The 17,061-nt window shown below is 37.5% G+C and overlaps 1 long non-coding RNA gene across 1 annotated transcript; it reads left to right on the top strand.

Moving 5' to 3' along the window:
* The first annotated feature begins 7,044 nt into the window (after window positions 1-7,044).
* LOC133516220 (uncharacterized) lies at window positions 7,045-13,692 on the top strand. Its single transcript, XR_009799190.1, has 3 exons — window positions 7,045-7,363; window positions 7,927-8,136; window positions 10,140-13,692. It is a non-coding gene; the product is annotated as an uncharacterized LOC133516220 (long non-coding RNA).
* The last annotated feature ends 3,369 nt before the right edge of the window (window positions 13,693-17,061 follow it).

Raw genomic sequence — 17,061 nt, 5'->3', positions numbered from 1 at the left:
ACAATAAAATCTAAAAATTTAATTTTTTTTAGGGTACCTCCCCTACACGTAAAGTGGGGGTGAACTTTTTTTTTCGCTTCAACCCTAGAGTGTGGGGTATCGTTGGAAAGGTCTTTCAAAACTAATAGGGGTTTTCAAGAAACATTTTTTGATAAAGTGAATATATTCGGAGATAATCGCTCCGAAAGAAAAAAAAAATGTGTCCCCCCCCCTCTAACTTTTGAACCATAGGTCCAAAAAATATGAAAAAAATCGTGGAAGTAGAGCTTAAGAAAGACATTAAATGAAAACTATAGCGGACATGATCAGTTTAGCTGTTTTTGAGTTATCGCAAAAAGTTTTCCCTTCATAGTAAAAAGACTTATTTTAATTAGGTACTGATTATGCAAATTTGCCAATTTGTTTAACTCAGGTGAAAGGTACCGTTTCATCCCTTGGTTAACAATTTACTATACTTTAAGCTCCAGTTTAGCTTATTATGACGGAAGAGTAACTACGGAACCCTACACTGAGCGTGGCCCGACATGCTCTTGGCCGGTTTTTTTTTTCATGACTCCGACCAATTTATTTGAATACGTATGCGTTAAATCTGTATCAGACTGGTATCGTATTGTATGTTTTCTTATTGTGATTGTGCCTTTTGAATGCAAAGAAAGTTTTATCTTTTTCAGTTACTTCTCTATTGTGCATGAAAAGATGATAAGACAGTAACAAGTGAAAATTGTGAACTCCATCTATGGAACGGATCATCGAGGACAATTAGTTTAAAACTGCAGTAGAGTGAATTTGATAACACAGCAGATACATCAACATGATACATATGCATGTATTGGTATTGGTAATGCTACCAACCTATATTAAATTTGATTTTAAATGTAACATCAAAAGCTGAATTTACAAATTATAATTCTATTATTATAAAATATTTGCCGTTTTTAGTAAATGCGTGACAGTTTAAGCAGTCGAAATTATAAAAAAATCGATCCCCTGTTTGAAAGTAGCACGCCTACACACTGCTGCTACTATGAATGTAATAAAAGGAGGAAGAATGTCAGTGTCACCGTTGAATGGGTATTATAAATTGCGAGATCGAGGAGTGTTCGCGAGTTTCAGCTGTCAATAGAAGGCCATAACAATAAAGGAGCATATGGCGAGCGATCGCGATCGGCGAGCGCAGACGAGACCGGCTCCCGCGGTGCGGTTAAGAGGATAGGCCACAGGCCGGGCCGGCCCCGACCGCTTCTCCATATAAACGTAGTCCCCATTTCCCTCTCTGGATATTAACATTATGCAAAATGTTTTTATCTATTTTGATGTACATTAACCATAGCTATGCCCCTATGTTTGACTTTCGATTTTTTTTATTTGTGTAAAAAAGTGTAAAACAGATTTCATAAAACTTTTACCTAACCTAACTTTTATAATAATCAGAAATTAAAAAAAAAAACACACATAGGGAAGGGGCTGTGGTTAATATAAAAAAAACTGTGTCAATTCTTTTTGATAAAGTGAACATCCAAACAGGAAAATGAGGACTAGGTACGTTTATATGAAAAGGCGGTTCCGGCGCGGCCGTGGCCTATCCTCTTAATGATTTCATGCCTGGAGCTCAAGCGTACCTAAAAATATATATGTATAAATGTATGTATGTAAATAATATATGTATATTGAAATACGAGGGCTGATTGAAAAGTTCGCGGCCTGGCCAGTAAAAATGGTTATTTATGATACAGGTGCGAAAAAGCAGGAAATTCGTATCGAGTGGTAATAAATTAACACACGAGTTGCGAATTACTTATTCGCACGTGTATTGTACAACGTTTTATAGGTACATATGGCCCTTTAAATTTTTGACATAGGCACGGAAAGTGCTCACCAATTAGTGTAGCACCAATGTACTGTAATAGTACTTTGATATAGAATACTTAAATACCTAAGTTATTTTGTTAAGGTTATCACCTTACCGGATTTTTATTGTGTACTATTTATAATAATAATTATTCTGCCTGAAACACAGGAACTCCTAGTTCAGGCATTTGTAAACTTTTCCTTATCCTTCCTTCCTTAGTCTTTAAGTGCTACCACTGTACTATACTGTTTTCAATAAATTATTTGTATTTGTTTGTTGTATTTGTTTTCTATGTATTTAAGTATTTGTATATTCTATAAGTATGTCGTTGTCTGAGTACCCACAATACAAGCCTTTTTGACTTACCGTGGGACTTAGTCAATTTGTGTAAGAATTTCCCTTTATTATTTATTTGTATTAAAAAAAATTGAGCTGGACCCCTATTTTGCTTGGTTTGTATGAAAGCTTCTTCAAAAGTGGTGTTATGGCCCTAGAAATCAAATGTCACGAGTATATTGAGGTTGGCGGAGACTACGAGTAAGTACGTAGAGAAATAAAAAATATTGACGAAATCTTATGCCCTCAAAGGTATGTTCATATTATAAGGGTAGTAATTTATTTTCATGTGAACATAATAAATACGTATTTTGAAATTTTTGACATCATCGTATTATGTCTGTTGGTAAATCACTTTATAATTTGCCGTCACAGAATGATTGCTAGTTATTTTTCGTGTTATTTTCTAATATAACAATATTATTACATTTTGAAAGTAAAATATGAATAGCAAATCCTTGCCCAAACCGTTTACATCCGCTAGAGTTTGTTGTATTTACTAGCGGCCAACTAGCGGCTATAGAAGCTTACAAGCTGACGTGCTTTTTTGCACTTTTTAGGGTTCCGTAGCCAAATGGCAAAAAACGGAACCCTTATAGATTCGTCATGTCCGTCTGTCTGTCCGATTATGTCACAGCCACTTTTTTCCGAAACTATAAGAGCTATACTGTTCAAACTTGGTAAGTAGATGTATTCTATGAACCGCATTAAGATTTTTACACAAAAATAGAAAAAAAAAACAATAAATTTTTCGGGCTCCCCATACTTGGAACTGAAACTCAAAAAATCTTTTTCCATCAAACCCATACATGTGGGGTATCTATGGATAGGTCTTCAAAAATGATATTTAGGTTTCTAATATCATTTTTTTTATAAACTGAATAGTTTGCGCGATAGACACTTCCAAAGTGGAAAAATGTGTGTCCCCCCCCTGTAACTTCTAAAATAACAGAATTAAAAATCGAAAAAAAAATATGATAGGAGTATACATTACCATGCAAACTTCTACCGAAAATTGGTTTGAACGAGATCTAGTAAGTAGTTTTTTTAACACGTATAAATGGTACGGAACCCTTCATGGGCGAGTCCGACTCGCACTTGGCCGCTTTTTTAATGATAACGTACTTTACTACTTTCAATATATCAATACCTATTCGATTAATCTTTCATGAGTTTTCTACATCGGCTTATACGTTCAGTTTAGGTACAATCAGCCTTAGAGAGAGGTGATCCCCCTGCTTTAACTCTCATGGTGCAATATTGTGTAGAATTCTGACAGCTGTCATAATTTGACGTTTCAGGGATAGTAAACATTTTTTTGACTGTACATATTATTGTCAATCATTAACTCTTATTTAACTGAAAAATTTCAAAAGTCAGTTCCCGTGAACGAAATTACTCGACGAACTATTCAAACTATACACATATAACAATGAAATGGCAAAATACCGCCTAAAATGAAGTCTTCTAAAATCATTGCCTTACTTAAGCCTGAAAAACCCGACGACAGAGCAGACAGCTACCGGCCCATTGCCCTACTCAGCGTTATTTATAAATTACTGGAACGTCTGATCTACAACCGAATATCGGAAACTATCCTTTCGAAAATCCCAAACGAACAAGCTGGTTTTAGGCCGAAACGGAACTGTTGCGACCAGGTCCTCGCCCTTACTACATATATAGAAGCTGGTTTCCAATCAGGAACAAAGTCTTCTGCAGTCTTCATAGATCTCACGGCTGCATACGACACCGTCTGGCGTCAAGGCCTGCTCTATAAACTATTAAAAGCTGTTCCGTGTCTTAAGATATTTAGAGTGATCGAAGATTCTCTCACAAACAGATCATTCCAAGTACATCTGGGCCAACATCCCAGTAAAACGAGGGTTTTGAATAATGGTCTACCCCAGGGATCTGTGCTCGCTCCCCTGCTCTTCAACCTCTACATCCACGACTTACCTGTCACGACCTCACGTATATTCGCCTATGCTAATGACCTAGCCTTAGTAGCGCAGAACAAATCCACGGAAACAACAGAAGCCATTTTGGAAAAAGACCTAAAGGCCATGGATGACTACTTCCAGCACTGGCGCCTACGTCCAAATGCAAATAAGACAGAGGTCTGTTGCTTCCATTTGTCGAACAGGTTAGCGAAAAAAGAATTAAAAGTGAAATTTAGAGGGACACTTTTGCGCCATAATTTCTGCCCAAAATATCTTGGTATAACCCTAGACAGGAGCCTGACGTATAAAAACCACCTTAGCAAGTTGGCTGGAAAATTGAAGACCAGGAATAACATAGTCCAAAAGCTAACAGGAACTTCATGGGGTGCCAGCGCTGCTTGTTTAAAGACGTCCGCTATGGCCCTCGTATTCTCAACGGCGGAATACTGTGCCCCCGTGTGGATGAACAGTGCACATGTGGCCGGTGTGGATGTTGAGCTTAACAGTACAATGAGAATAATCACGGGCTGCATCTCGCCAACGCCTTTGTATTGGCTGCCGGTCCTTAGTAACATAGCACCACCGGACATCCGGAGACAGAAATGCCTAATACGAGAGGTCACAAAAATTTCTGATAATTCTTCACTGCCGATACATAACGACCTGAGCAGTCTTCAAAACACCCGACTCAAGTCTCGAAACCCACCGGCCAAAATCTTTCACACCCACAACCCATCACATCAGGACGACCAAGCGTGGATGAGAGCATGGGAGGCTCAGCACAGTGTAGACAACACCATTTTTGAGTTAGACCCAGGGAAACGGCCTCAAGGGTTCACGGAAAGCCGAGAAATATGGTGCAGACTTAACCGCCTCAGAACTGGCTTCGGTAACTGTGCGTACCTCTGGCACAAGTGGGGGTGGAGCGAGTCGGCGGCGTGCGAATGCGGACACCCAGAGCAGACGGTGCAGCACATGGTATTCGAGTGCCCCGTCACGAAATACAACGGACCAGCTGAGGATTTTAAACACCTGACAAAAGATGCGAGTATTTATCTGCAGAAATGTAAATTTTGAATTAAGTTTTTTATATGTATGTAACCAGTGTGTAAACGCCATACGATAAATAAATAATGAAATAACAAAAATAACACAGACAAAAGAGAGCAAACACATTCGCACGTTCAAATTGCGAACATGAGTCATGACATAAACAATTTTGCAATTTGTTTGAAATGGAGGGAGATGTAAGAAGAACACTCACGGCTTGGCCACGACATCTCGCGTCGACAGCAGCGGTGAGCAACGGCCATAGGGTAGAGTGGAATGGAACACAGAGACCCGACTTTTCGTGCCTTTTGTTGAAAACGAGACTAGATAGTATAAAATATAAAAATTATAATTTTAGACCAAAGGTTTATAATATATGAAAGTCATTACAATGATACCGGTAACAATTATTTATCACCCCAGAAAAATCCCTGATAATTTCTCACTTCTAAATGTCCACATAAAAATTACCCTATCTTTGTTTTCACGAATAATGTATAATGGTGCAAGATGCATGTAACTGCGTCGAAATATCGGGAGCTCCATAAAAACAATATAAAAGGTAATCACGGTTTATAACCCGGTCCATTTAAGTCTAGTGAAACTAACCGTGAATCATTCAAAACTAAAGGTATAATGGTGGTTGCAAGTAAAAAAAAACATGTCAAAATGTATTTTCAATATTTTATTTTGGCTTGTCTCTAGAAATTTAAGGATTATTTTTTTGCCTGGTATCACTAGGAAACGTCATAATTCCACGCAATACCATGGTTTACAATAAGTCTATGCAGGGGGGGTCACCTCTCTCTGCAGCTGACTGTACATAATAAAACTCGTAGCAACACGGCAATATTGCAGCGTAACAAAGAGACCAATTCAAACGCACAATAACATCAGAATGATGTCATTTAGGCGTCGTGCGTCTTGCTCATGCCAATACATGTACGGACTAGTACGAGCGAAATGCACAATAACTAAATGAGATTATTTGGATGTTTTGAATTGGCGTGAAAATGGCAGCGTTTTAATTCCGATTCCGGAATATTTTTCAACCATGTTGATGTTTGAAGTAGCAATTCGCACTCCAGTCGATGACGTCCGACCCTCGGCGCCAGAATAAATTTCAAAATTTAACAACTTACCTTACTTAGGCATGCGATCTTTGCTATACGCGTTTATGACAAGTCTTATACACTTTTGATCTTTGTTGTGTTTTATGTCAGTCAGTTTGCTAAATTTCCTGTTTGTTTTTTATATAATATTAATAAAATAAGTACCTATTTGAATGCGTGTTTTCATCATCATACGTCATACAGTCCGCCGTTAGCTATCAGCATTATTGCTATGGCGATGTCACGGGCACTTCCACTGTTAATTTCCTTGATAAAATGAGTCACGGGTTGAATGTTTTTGTCGCGGCGGTAATGGTGCGGCAACAAAGTCACTCATTTTTTCAGGGAAATTGATAGTGACAATGGCCGCGTCAACACTGCGGCAGTAATGTCGCAACAGCAATGCAGCTGCAGTTGCTATCCAAATGTCACCTTTAGTCCGTCGTATTCGCACAATTCAGATACTAAATCAAAAATCAGACACAGACACATCGACATTTTAATATATTATACGTTTCTCGTTTAGCGTGCCGTCAATACACATTCTGAAGGCGGATAGTGAACGCGAATGTGTGAACGCAGTAAAAGCGCCCGTTAATATTCGTACGAATGTGTATTTGTGGAACAACATGTAGCTAAAGACTGGAAAGTAAAAACTTATGTTTTAAACCGGAATATAAAAAAAGAATATAAAAATAAATTTAAATTGAATATAAACACTAAGGATTTGGTGTATGAATTGTTGATAACGTCATGAAGTCTAAGAATTAAGGTAAATTTATTTGTTGATTAACTTTTTCATATGAGTGAACGATACACAGATTATACAAATACAGCTTAAACTTGACCAATTGTTTATCATAAATTATTAATGTGTCACCCATCCGCTGCTGAGCGGATGACTGATAATGATATTAACCTTCATGAAAAATATTTAAAGACTCGATGCCAGTAGTCAAGCATAGTTAGCATTAAAATATACAAAACGTAATTATTTAGTGACCTGATTTAACAAAATATGATGGTGGACTTATGTAGGTGTATTATTTGTTTAATCACTATTCTGGTCAGAGGAGGTGAGTGATGATAAGCGTGTGATCCCTATAATATTACTAGAATCCTTGATTAACTATAGTATCGCCAAAGTTTGGTAATTAAATAAAAAAGACTGACAAACCAGATACAACGCCGCAAGATTCGTAACTTTTGTATGGATTTTGACATTTTAGTTATTTGCGTATGAAAACTCCCTTCTCCTTTTCTAAGAAAACGTTTCGAAAAATTTCTAAACGTAAAATTGTACTTGATTGACCTCAGTTTAGACACAAAAGTATCTATATTTAAGGCATAAGTAATAAAGCATTTTGGGAATGTTCCTTTTTAATAGCGCCATCTATTATAGAGTTAGCATTTTTTAACCTTCTATAAGAGCTCATTAGATGGTGTCCCTTAATAATAATATTCTTAAAAAGGCTTATTGGCCTTTGAAATAGTTGTACCTAGAGTCTTAATAAGATCCGTTTGTTGGATTATTTATATTTTTCCGTATCTAACAATGGTACTTTTTTAATGTCTTCTGACTCACAATCGTTTTTCGGTTTACACCATAATATATTAATAGTTATAAATTGACTTTCAGGTGAATCCCTCCAATGTTGGTCATGTTCTTCTATCTATGAGCCGGGCTGTGACGATCCGTTTAAGCCCAACGATCTTACGGCGGGAGCAGAGTATTTTCTGTTCGACTGCAACCACAATTATATAAATGGAAGTATGGAGGACCAGGAACTCATGGAACATGTATTCGGTACTGACGCAAAACCCTATTGCAGAAAAACAGTTCGTCAAGGTAAGGTTAATCCTGTTATCAGTATATGGATCAGAAACCAAACTGGAGTGAGCTCTCTATTTTAGATTAGTCTATTTCTGGTCCCAATGTCGGCCGGACGTTATTTAGAATTGAAAATATTGAAAATTAACTATTACAAATTGAGTCGTAAACTGTAACCGTCCGTTACGGTTTACGGCCCAATTTGTAATGGTTAATTTTCAATATGGTCAATTCTAAATAACGTTCGGCCAATACTGTCTGGTGCGTTGCCGCCCGAAGGTCGTAGCCAAGCTGACCATCGTTTATTGACGAACGTCAAACCTAAAGTAAAAAAAATATCGATATGGTAGATGCGAACGAAAAGTACATGATCCATTGAATCGTAAATCATAAGTAAATTATTTATTTGCGTGAATAGGGTCAGGGGACCAATTTTTTTTTATTTCGATCGCTTGATTTCGTCCATGGAAAATTTGTGGAAAACGGGAATTGATGTTTTTGAAATACGAGCAATAGAAGTTAGGAATCTAGTGGTAATTTGTGTAATGATCACTCGTTTTCAATTCTATAAGTAGAATATAAATGCCTAGCAGTGGAGTGGAGATATATTAAAGGGAGCCAATCGTAACCGTGTACTGGAAATTCAAAATCGGCTTCCAGATAACAGTTGTGAAATGTTTCAATGATTCTCCTAACTCAACAGTCCACAAACACTATACAAATATTAGACCTGATTCTGACATAGAAATGCGTTAGTAGCCTAGCGGTCAGAGCATGCGAGTATCAATCCGAAGGTTGCGGGTTCAAACCCCGGCTCGTACCAATAAGTTTTTCGGAGCTTGTATACGGTTTAACATTTGATATTTACCAGTCTCTTTTCGGTGGAGGAAAACACCAGACTAATATCAATAAGGCCTAGTTTCCCCCCTGGGTTGAAAAATCTCTCTGAAGGTACTCGCCTTCGTAAAATTAGTGCCTACGCCGATTCTCGAGATTAGTTGCCAAGCGGACCCCAGGTTCTCATGAGCCGTGGCAATAAACCGGGACAAATGCTAGAAAGAAGAAAGCCATTAATGTAGTGTTTTCTTAAATATATGAAATGTCATAGCATAAGGTCAGGTGGCAACTTATTAAATATTCCCACACACATTACAGTGTTTTTTTTTTAAAAGCAGTTTTTTTTGTTTTCCAACTACAAATCTTTTACAACTTCCGTTATTTCTATAGTATCTATATGTCACCAGTTGTAATAACTAATTCAGGGTGTTGTCTAACAAAGTTGGCTATTTCAAAAACATACAAGCAAGGAAATGGCAGAACTATGCTTAAAAACATCGGTGACTGGAGACGTCCAATCCACAGATTACACAGATACATTTTTTTGGTATCGCAATATTCTTATCATATCTATCCCATTACCCCAGACCAAGATTCTATATCTGAGAATTGATTTGACATATCCATAGTAAGTAGACATAGCATTTTTGCGATCCGACGTTCTACGCAATCTATTCTACAGACGATCTAATCTATTTTTCACCACACCAACTGGTAAAGGCCCTCTTGGTGTTCAAAAAACGAATGAGAAAGTTGCATTTTATCCACATGTGGGACAAAGTAATCCGATGCACATTTTGAGCTGTTTCCTTTAGTTACCTAGTTGAATTGACTTTTCAATGATGATTTTGAATTATATATTTTTATTACGTTTATTTGGATTTGATTTGATTTTATTTGTATTTCATAGTTAGTAGTTTCCTCGCGTTGGTGTGGTGATATATGTTGTGTTTCACTCGGAGGCAAAGTTTGTTTAACCCTCGTGCCTTGAAACCCTTGCAACGCTCAAGATTCCACTTCTCAAACCACTCGCTATGCTCGTGGTTCATTTTTGGAATCTTTCGCTTGCTCTGGTATCACGCATGCGCTGGTGGCACGAGCGGTTCAACAACAACTTTGCCCCCTTGTAAAACAAATAACTATAGTCATGTGCATACATTTTCAATAACATATTTTATTTACAGTATATGGGATAACCATCGTTCATCGCGGATGCTCTTTCGGTGACTTTTCTAAGGACTGTTCAAATGGCCATGGCACCTGCGATAGCACAGCCTGCTACCAAGACGGCTGCAACGCGTCCACAACCCTCAGCCGAATTACCTTGCTGTTTACACCTATTATTACATTATCACTCTTGTGTTAAATTAAAATACACTCCAAAAAGCCGCAGACACTAAACAAAATTAAAGAAAGCAAGTAAAATTCCTATAGTAAATAAGTTAATGGTCGATATATCAAACATACTTACCAGAGCCTGAGCTTTAGTAAAATAGGGCTGTCATATAGTAGGTGCCAAATTAAGTATGAAACCTAAGTGATGTTATGTTGCTTTTATTTATTCGTATGGCATTTACAGAGTCGCTTAATTATAAATTATAATACAATATCTAAGTTCTTCACCCATTGGGCAGCGTTTGTATCAGGTGAGTGAAGATCTAGGGCCTCTCCAATTTCCGTATCGGGCAATTATGTGTAATGTGGTGTATAGTCTGCACTGGGGCCCCGCAGTCGCATGATGCTGGTGAGTCTTGCCAACCACACTTAAACAAGTAGTCCGCACAGCGTCCATGTTGGATACGGAGTCTGTCTAATTGGCATCATTCCTTCCTAATGCTGAAAAGCCATACGGCTTTCTGGTAGGGTCGTACCTACGATATTTAGGCTGGGCTTTGGCAGGTTGGATTTCCACTCATCTTTCCAAGTGTCTTTTATATTGAATCCGCCTTGCGTCAGGTTTTGAGCGGAGGAGGAGAGGTTTTGATAGGGCGGGTGTCGAGACTTCAGACGATGCTGTGGTAGATTAAGGAATTCCTGGCGGATCGGCAGATTCGGGTCGCTGTGAATTTTGTTCGCTTCTTTTACCAGTGCCAGTAGACGACAGTCTAAGATGAGGTGGAGGGATGTGGCTTAGGGCTGGGAGCCATTGTATGGGTGTGGATTTGACCGTACCTGAGATACATCTCATAAAATCTCAAAAGTATTACGCAGTTGCACATCAACTTTCTCTGTGTGAGCACTATTGAGCCAGACTGGTGCGCAGTATTCGCCAGCAGAAAGCTCAGCCCAGTTGTACGAAGAACGTCCGCTTTTGCACCCTAAGTAATGCCAGTTAATTTGTGGAGTATTTTGTTCCGAGTCCCAAGTTTTTTGCTCAGCTTTTGAAGGTGGGGGCCGAAAGTAAGTGAGCGGTCCAGGGTCACACAAAGATATTTAGGGTGCGGGTTGAAAGTTAATATTTCACCATCATATGCTACCGTTGGGATAGAAGCAGCTTGTTTGTTGTTGAGGTGGAACGTCGAAACTTTCGTTTTGCTGGCATTAGGAACAAGACGCCATTTCTTAAAGTATTCATTTAGAGAACCTTAATCTTTGTTGAGCTGTTCTTCAGATACCTCGAATGTCTTGTGCTGGTGCGCAATTGTGATATCATCGGCATACACACATTTCCTAGAGACTGTTTTGGGTAGGTCATAAGTATATAGATTAAAGAGCAATGGCGCCAGCGTGGATCCCTGTGGTAACCCATTGTTTAAGGTTCTAAGGCGACTCTGTTTATCTCCTAGATGGGCTACAAGTTCCCTGTTCCTCAGCATATTGTCAATCAGTCTAACAATTTTACGACACGGGACAGCTTTCATCAACTTATAGTAAAGTGCCTGTTTCTATACGGTATCGTAGGCTGCACTTAAGTCAATAAAAGCAGCTACGGTTTTCAAGTTCTTCTGGTAGCCAGATTCTATGTGCGTTGTGAGAGACAGCACTTGAGCCGTGCAGTTACGTCCAGTTCTAACCCCTGCTTGTTCGACGGGGACTATGCGATCAATGAGAGGGGTGATCCTATTCGAAATTAGTTTTTCCAGGAGCTTGAATAATGCACTAAGTAATGCGATAGGTCTATAGCTTTTCGAGTCTTCGGCTGGTTTATCGGGTTTTAAGATGGCTATTATCTTGGCATGTTTAAAGCCTGGTGGCAGCGTGTTTCTTTCTAATATGTCCGTGTTGAAAGCAGCCAACCGCTTGCGGCAGTTGGCGCCTAAGTTCTTAATTAATTCATTGTAAACGCCATCTTCTCCTGCAGCTTTGCCCAAGTTATGTTGCTGTTTTACTAGAACAATTTTTATTATTCTTTGACCTTTGACCTTAAACTAAGTACATTTCAATACATTTAAATAACAGCAGTACTCTTACTACTCTGTCTGTACGGTTTGCTTTTTTTAATATTCTGGTTTTTATAAGAACTAGATTACTGCAAACAACGTTAAAAATGGAAAAAAATGCGCCGTAAACAGACGCCTAGCATACAAATTTGGCAAGATTAAACGCAAAAATCTAAACGATAGGATACAGATTTCCTTTATCATTTCGTTCCCAAAATTTCGTTACGATTAATTAAGTTTTGGAGGAGGAAAATGTCAATTAAGAAATAAGAAATCAATTTAGTCTAGTACGAGTAAATGTTTTTACTATCGATTTAAACTTAAAAAAATAAAACCTAGTCACGGAAAAACCCGACAAATTTCAATAGGGAGTAAGTACATAATAGAAGGTGGGGAGGGTCGATCCCTAGGGCACACTTCATTTTAAATTTAACCAAACGTGATACACTTTTTTACGCTAGCAACACTCATTTATTCGTTCCTAACTTCACTTTCTGTCATGGCGCTCTTTCGAAAAAATCAGCGGTTTGAAAATGGCGGACGGTGAAAGAATTACTGCGTATTATATTACATCTTCGGTAGGTTGTAACTGGATTTATTTAATAAAATGAGATGGAAATGCTGTTAGTGAGTATGCTTATTTTATTTAATGTTTATTGAAGTGTTGATTAACACAAGATTCAAGTACGGCACGTTTTATAATCTCACTATGTATGGGGAGACTTTGTTATTTTTGGGGGAGATATGATTCCAGGATCATGTCACCCCAAACCCTAAAACTGTACCTTGCAATCAATTAATATCACAAATACTTATTTTCTTTTCTTTAGGAAACCATGCTTTAAAAGTATACGACCAGAGAAACACTGATTTAAACTTTGAATACTTTTGACTCATTATTGTTTATTAAACCGAGATTTAATTTGATACATATAACTTTAAACATTATCATTATAGGTAACTAAGGTCTAACAAAAATAATCTTAAGTCTTTGCGTATACTACTTGTTTACTTCTTAGACGGCCCGGCAACGGCCGCAGTCCAGATGCTAAGAAATTGTTCACTATTCATCCTTTGTTTACCTTGTCGTCATGTTAAAAATGAAGTTATCTTGGAATACAAATAAATAAATGTAATAAACTGCACAACATGTTAAGTGTAAATTGATTGGTACGTGTTGAAAATTATATGTAAGGACGGTTAATCCTGACCCACCGTGATACAGTTCTTACTAGTACGGGGGTCAGATGACACTTACTTGCCTGTTGGTTTTGTACCATTGAAATTATGTAAGTAAAACAATGTAAGTAAGTAGTATAAGCACCTTTATTAACTCAATAAAATATCTTTATTTTTATCTTATCTTAAATTGAACGTTTTACACACAAGGGATTTTACCTGGTCGACAAACAACACTCACAACGATGCTTGGTTTTTCAACCGGCGATGTTTGTTTTCGGTTAAATTTACTAATGACTGGGTTCTATGTGGATGAGATCCGTCAGCCATCGTCCCGATTTAAATTGCGATGATTTTTTTTCAATGGCTTTCCGACCTTTTATACTATAGAACCGACAATCTGTAGTAAGGATTTTAGGATTATGCATCTCAAACACCGTCCTCGAAATGTGCGCGGTAAATTTAAAACCTTAATTATTCGCGATTTTATTAAATTATAACGACCAGAGAAGGTTTGAAACCAGTAGATAAATAAAAATTGATTGCTTTTTTAGTTTTTATTTTCTGATGGTACAAATATTGATTACCAGTTTTGTGCTGTTTTATAGGAAATACAATAATTCAAAATTCAAAATTTATAATTAAAAATAGAAAGATTATGAATGATTCGATTTCTTGATAATAATTTCCTTTAGATCAAGTCAATAAATTACCGTGAAATAAACCCTCGAAGTCTAGCATTGCCGCTTAAAATCTATTTACCAAGTGTGAATTTGGGAGACTTGATCCCTTCGGACTAAGACATCTTATTGCCGGAAATATAACTTCTAAGTATTCATACTGCAGATGCAGTATATATATGTTTGCAGTGTATTTTCTTAATTCTAGATGCATTGCTTATTGCGATCTGAGCTATATAATCAATGAGAATCTGCTATAGCGAAACATGGTAAAAATCTGTTTACTATATGTCCCAAAGACCTGCGACACTTGATCCCCCTGGGATCATGGCTCTCAATTAGGAGTAGACAAGCCTCCCTAATACAAGAGACACTCTGTAAAAGTCTACAGTATGGAATTTCATTAATTAATGGTCTAATTTTTCGTACAACTCTGTTCTTATTCAAACTACTAATGAATAGATAAATTCTAAATCGTATGGTCTATAAAGTATTTCAATACTGCAAATAATTAAGAAAATTAAGTCTATAAACAAAAGGGGTGATCACCCTCCCCAGTTTCCCCTACATTAGGTCCTCAGTGTCAATGTATCTACAGTTCTATATATAGGTAAACCATATAGGGCATACCTTTTTAGATTTCGTAACTAAATTAACGCTACGCAACTAACTAGAATAATTTCTAAAACTTTACATAGAAAATGTTACTAATGAGGAATTTGTTGAAAATTAGCTTCGTAAGCTTTTTACTCGAAACCTGACTTGGGCGGGAAAGTTTGTATACACAGTTTAGTCGGAAGTGGCTGGGCGGTAGCTTGCGCTTTTTTAGATCTCGTTTAACAGAGAATTTTCATCAAAGCTTAATTAGTGGGAAAAAGTACGTAATCATGCAAAATTAATGTATTTTTACGATAAATTTCCTCAACATGTCCTACTATGCTAGAACTTTGCCTGGATTGAAAACACAGTGATTCCCAGTTAAGTATCAGCAGCAAGCTCTGTTCCCCATAAACACATATAGACCGCGGGCCAGGAGCATATTTCGTCAGTCATCGCCTCCCGGCTGGTACTTTGTCAGATGATAGTTTAGATGCTGTTTTAAACTAAAAAAAAAACCGTCAGCCGGTTCTATCGCGGTGGAATGACCGTCAGCTGTAAAATGAACATGTAAAAATATGCGCCTTACCACTTTATGTGCGGCAAAGTATGCGTAATGTGTTAATTGCGTAATCCGTTGATGGCTTTTCAGGCGTTTACGCCTGATAAAATGCTACATGCAAAGTTTCATGATTTGTTATTGCTATCATAAAAGGTATAGCGCTTATTTTTTACATGTTCATGGGACCAGCTGATGTTCATACTACCGCGATATAACTGGTTGTCGATTTTTTAAATTAACAACAGCAACTGAACTATCATTTGACAAAGTATCAAGGGAGTCGATGACAATTTTTTTTGTTTTACGTGTTTCGGTGGCTGCTATTGCTCAACCCACCAACAGAGCGGCAGCTGACGTCCACGAGGGTTCATCATACCTAGCCGTTAATCACTACACGAGTTTTCAGCCGGGAGGCGATTGGTCATGGAAATTGTTCCTGGCTCGCGGTCTAATAGTTATGTTCTCATTGATTGCTCTAAAACTATGTACTTACAATAGCATAAGGTGTATCTATATGCCTTTAATTAGTTTATGTAACTTCAGATACCATATTTAAAAAAATACAGCGGATTTAAGTGTTTCATACAAAACTTGTTTATGCTCTATTTCGTTTGTTTTATAAGCTGGAGCTATACACCGTGTTTTTATTGAATTCCGTTAACTTCGAGGTATCGGTAAGTACGTTTAAGGAAACTAAATGGCATGGTTCATTAAAAAAAAAACTATGTTAAATTTTTTAATTATTTTTATTTTTGTAAAACGTAATTAAATGTTGCATATAGCGTTGTTGTAACACGGGCATTTCGTTGAACTTAACCAAACAATTGAAAACTGTGACATATCAATGTCATTTCGAACATCAATTGTCCGAGATAGTACTTACGTTTTGTAGCAAATGTATTAACTCATACTAAACACTAATCAATATGTAAAGAGGCCCTTAGCCAAGTGTACACGCTCATAAGGGTCTTATAAAAAAAAAAAAAATTAATTATATCCGAAATGGAATTAATTAGAATACCGGTGTCTGAGAAAGTTACTTAATTTAAGCTCAGGGATGCACCCTTGAAATTAACGGACAAAAAAAACACGGTGTACAAACTAATTATAGGCATAGATATACCTCATGTCATTGTAAGTGCAATCAAACACGTAGTTTTAAAATGAGAACGAAACTCCGTTTGTATAGGAAGGTGAAAATCGGCCGAGCTTGCTGTGGACTCTTAAGTGATTCCACAGCTGTCTATGCGAAATTCCTAATAATGGAAGGCGACCATTATTATAACCATATTTATAATAAGATATGATGTTAGATTTGGACTTATAGACAAACAATATTGAGAAAGCTTACGGGAATAAAAAATATAGATTATATACCTTTGTAGTGCACCAATTTGTCAAGAGATGGCGCCACCTCCGAGATAGAACGCGCTAACGATGTGTCGACGTAGAAACATGACCTCCGAGATGCAAATTACCGATCGATGTCAAAAGTTAGGAGCGGATTAGTGCTTGGTTGGCTGCATTCAAGCTATTGAACACCTTCCAACATTAATCTTGCGAACTATTTCGATAGCAGCACGGTGTCTCGGTCGAAACGCCTGCTGACGTCACGATAGTTTCGTTAGTCTTAAGTCCATACAGTTATATTAGTAGTTCTTGTTATTAAACCGACTCAGATATTTACGTTGTTTTCGTCTGCGGAGCG

This window comes from Cydia pomonella, chromosome 3, assembly GCF_033807575.1.
Source record: "Cydia pomonella isolate Wapato2018A chromosome 3, ilCydPomo1, whole genome shotgun sequence".
Classification (NCBI taxonomy): Eukaryota; Metazoa; Arthropoda; class Insecta; order Lepidoptera; family Tortricidae; genus Cydia; species Cydia pomonella.
This window is presented reverse-complemented; position numbering and strand designations above follow the sequence as displayed.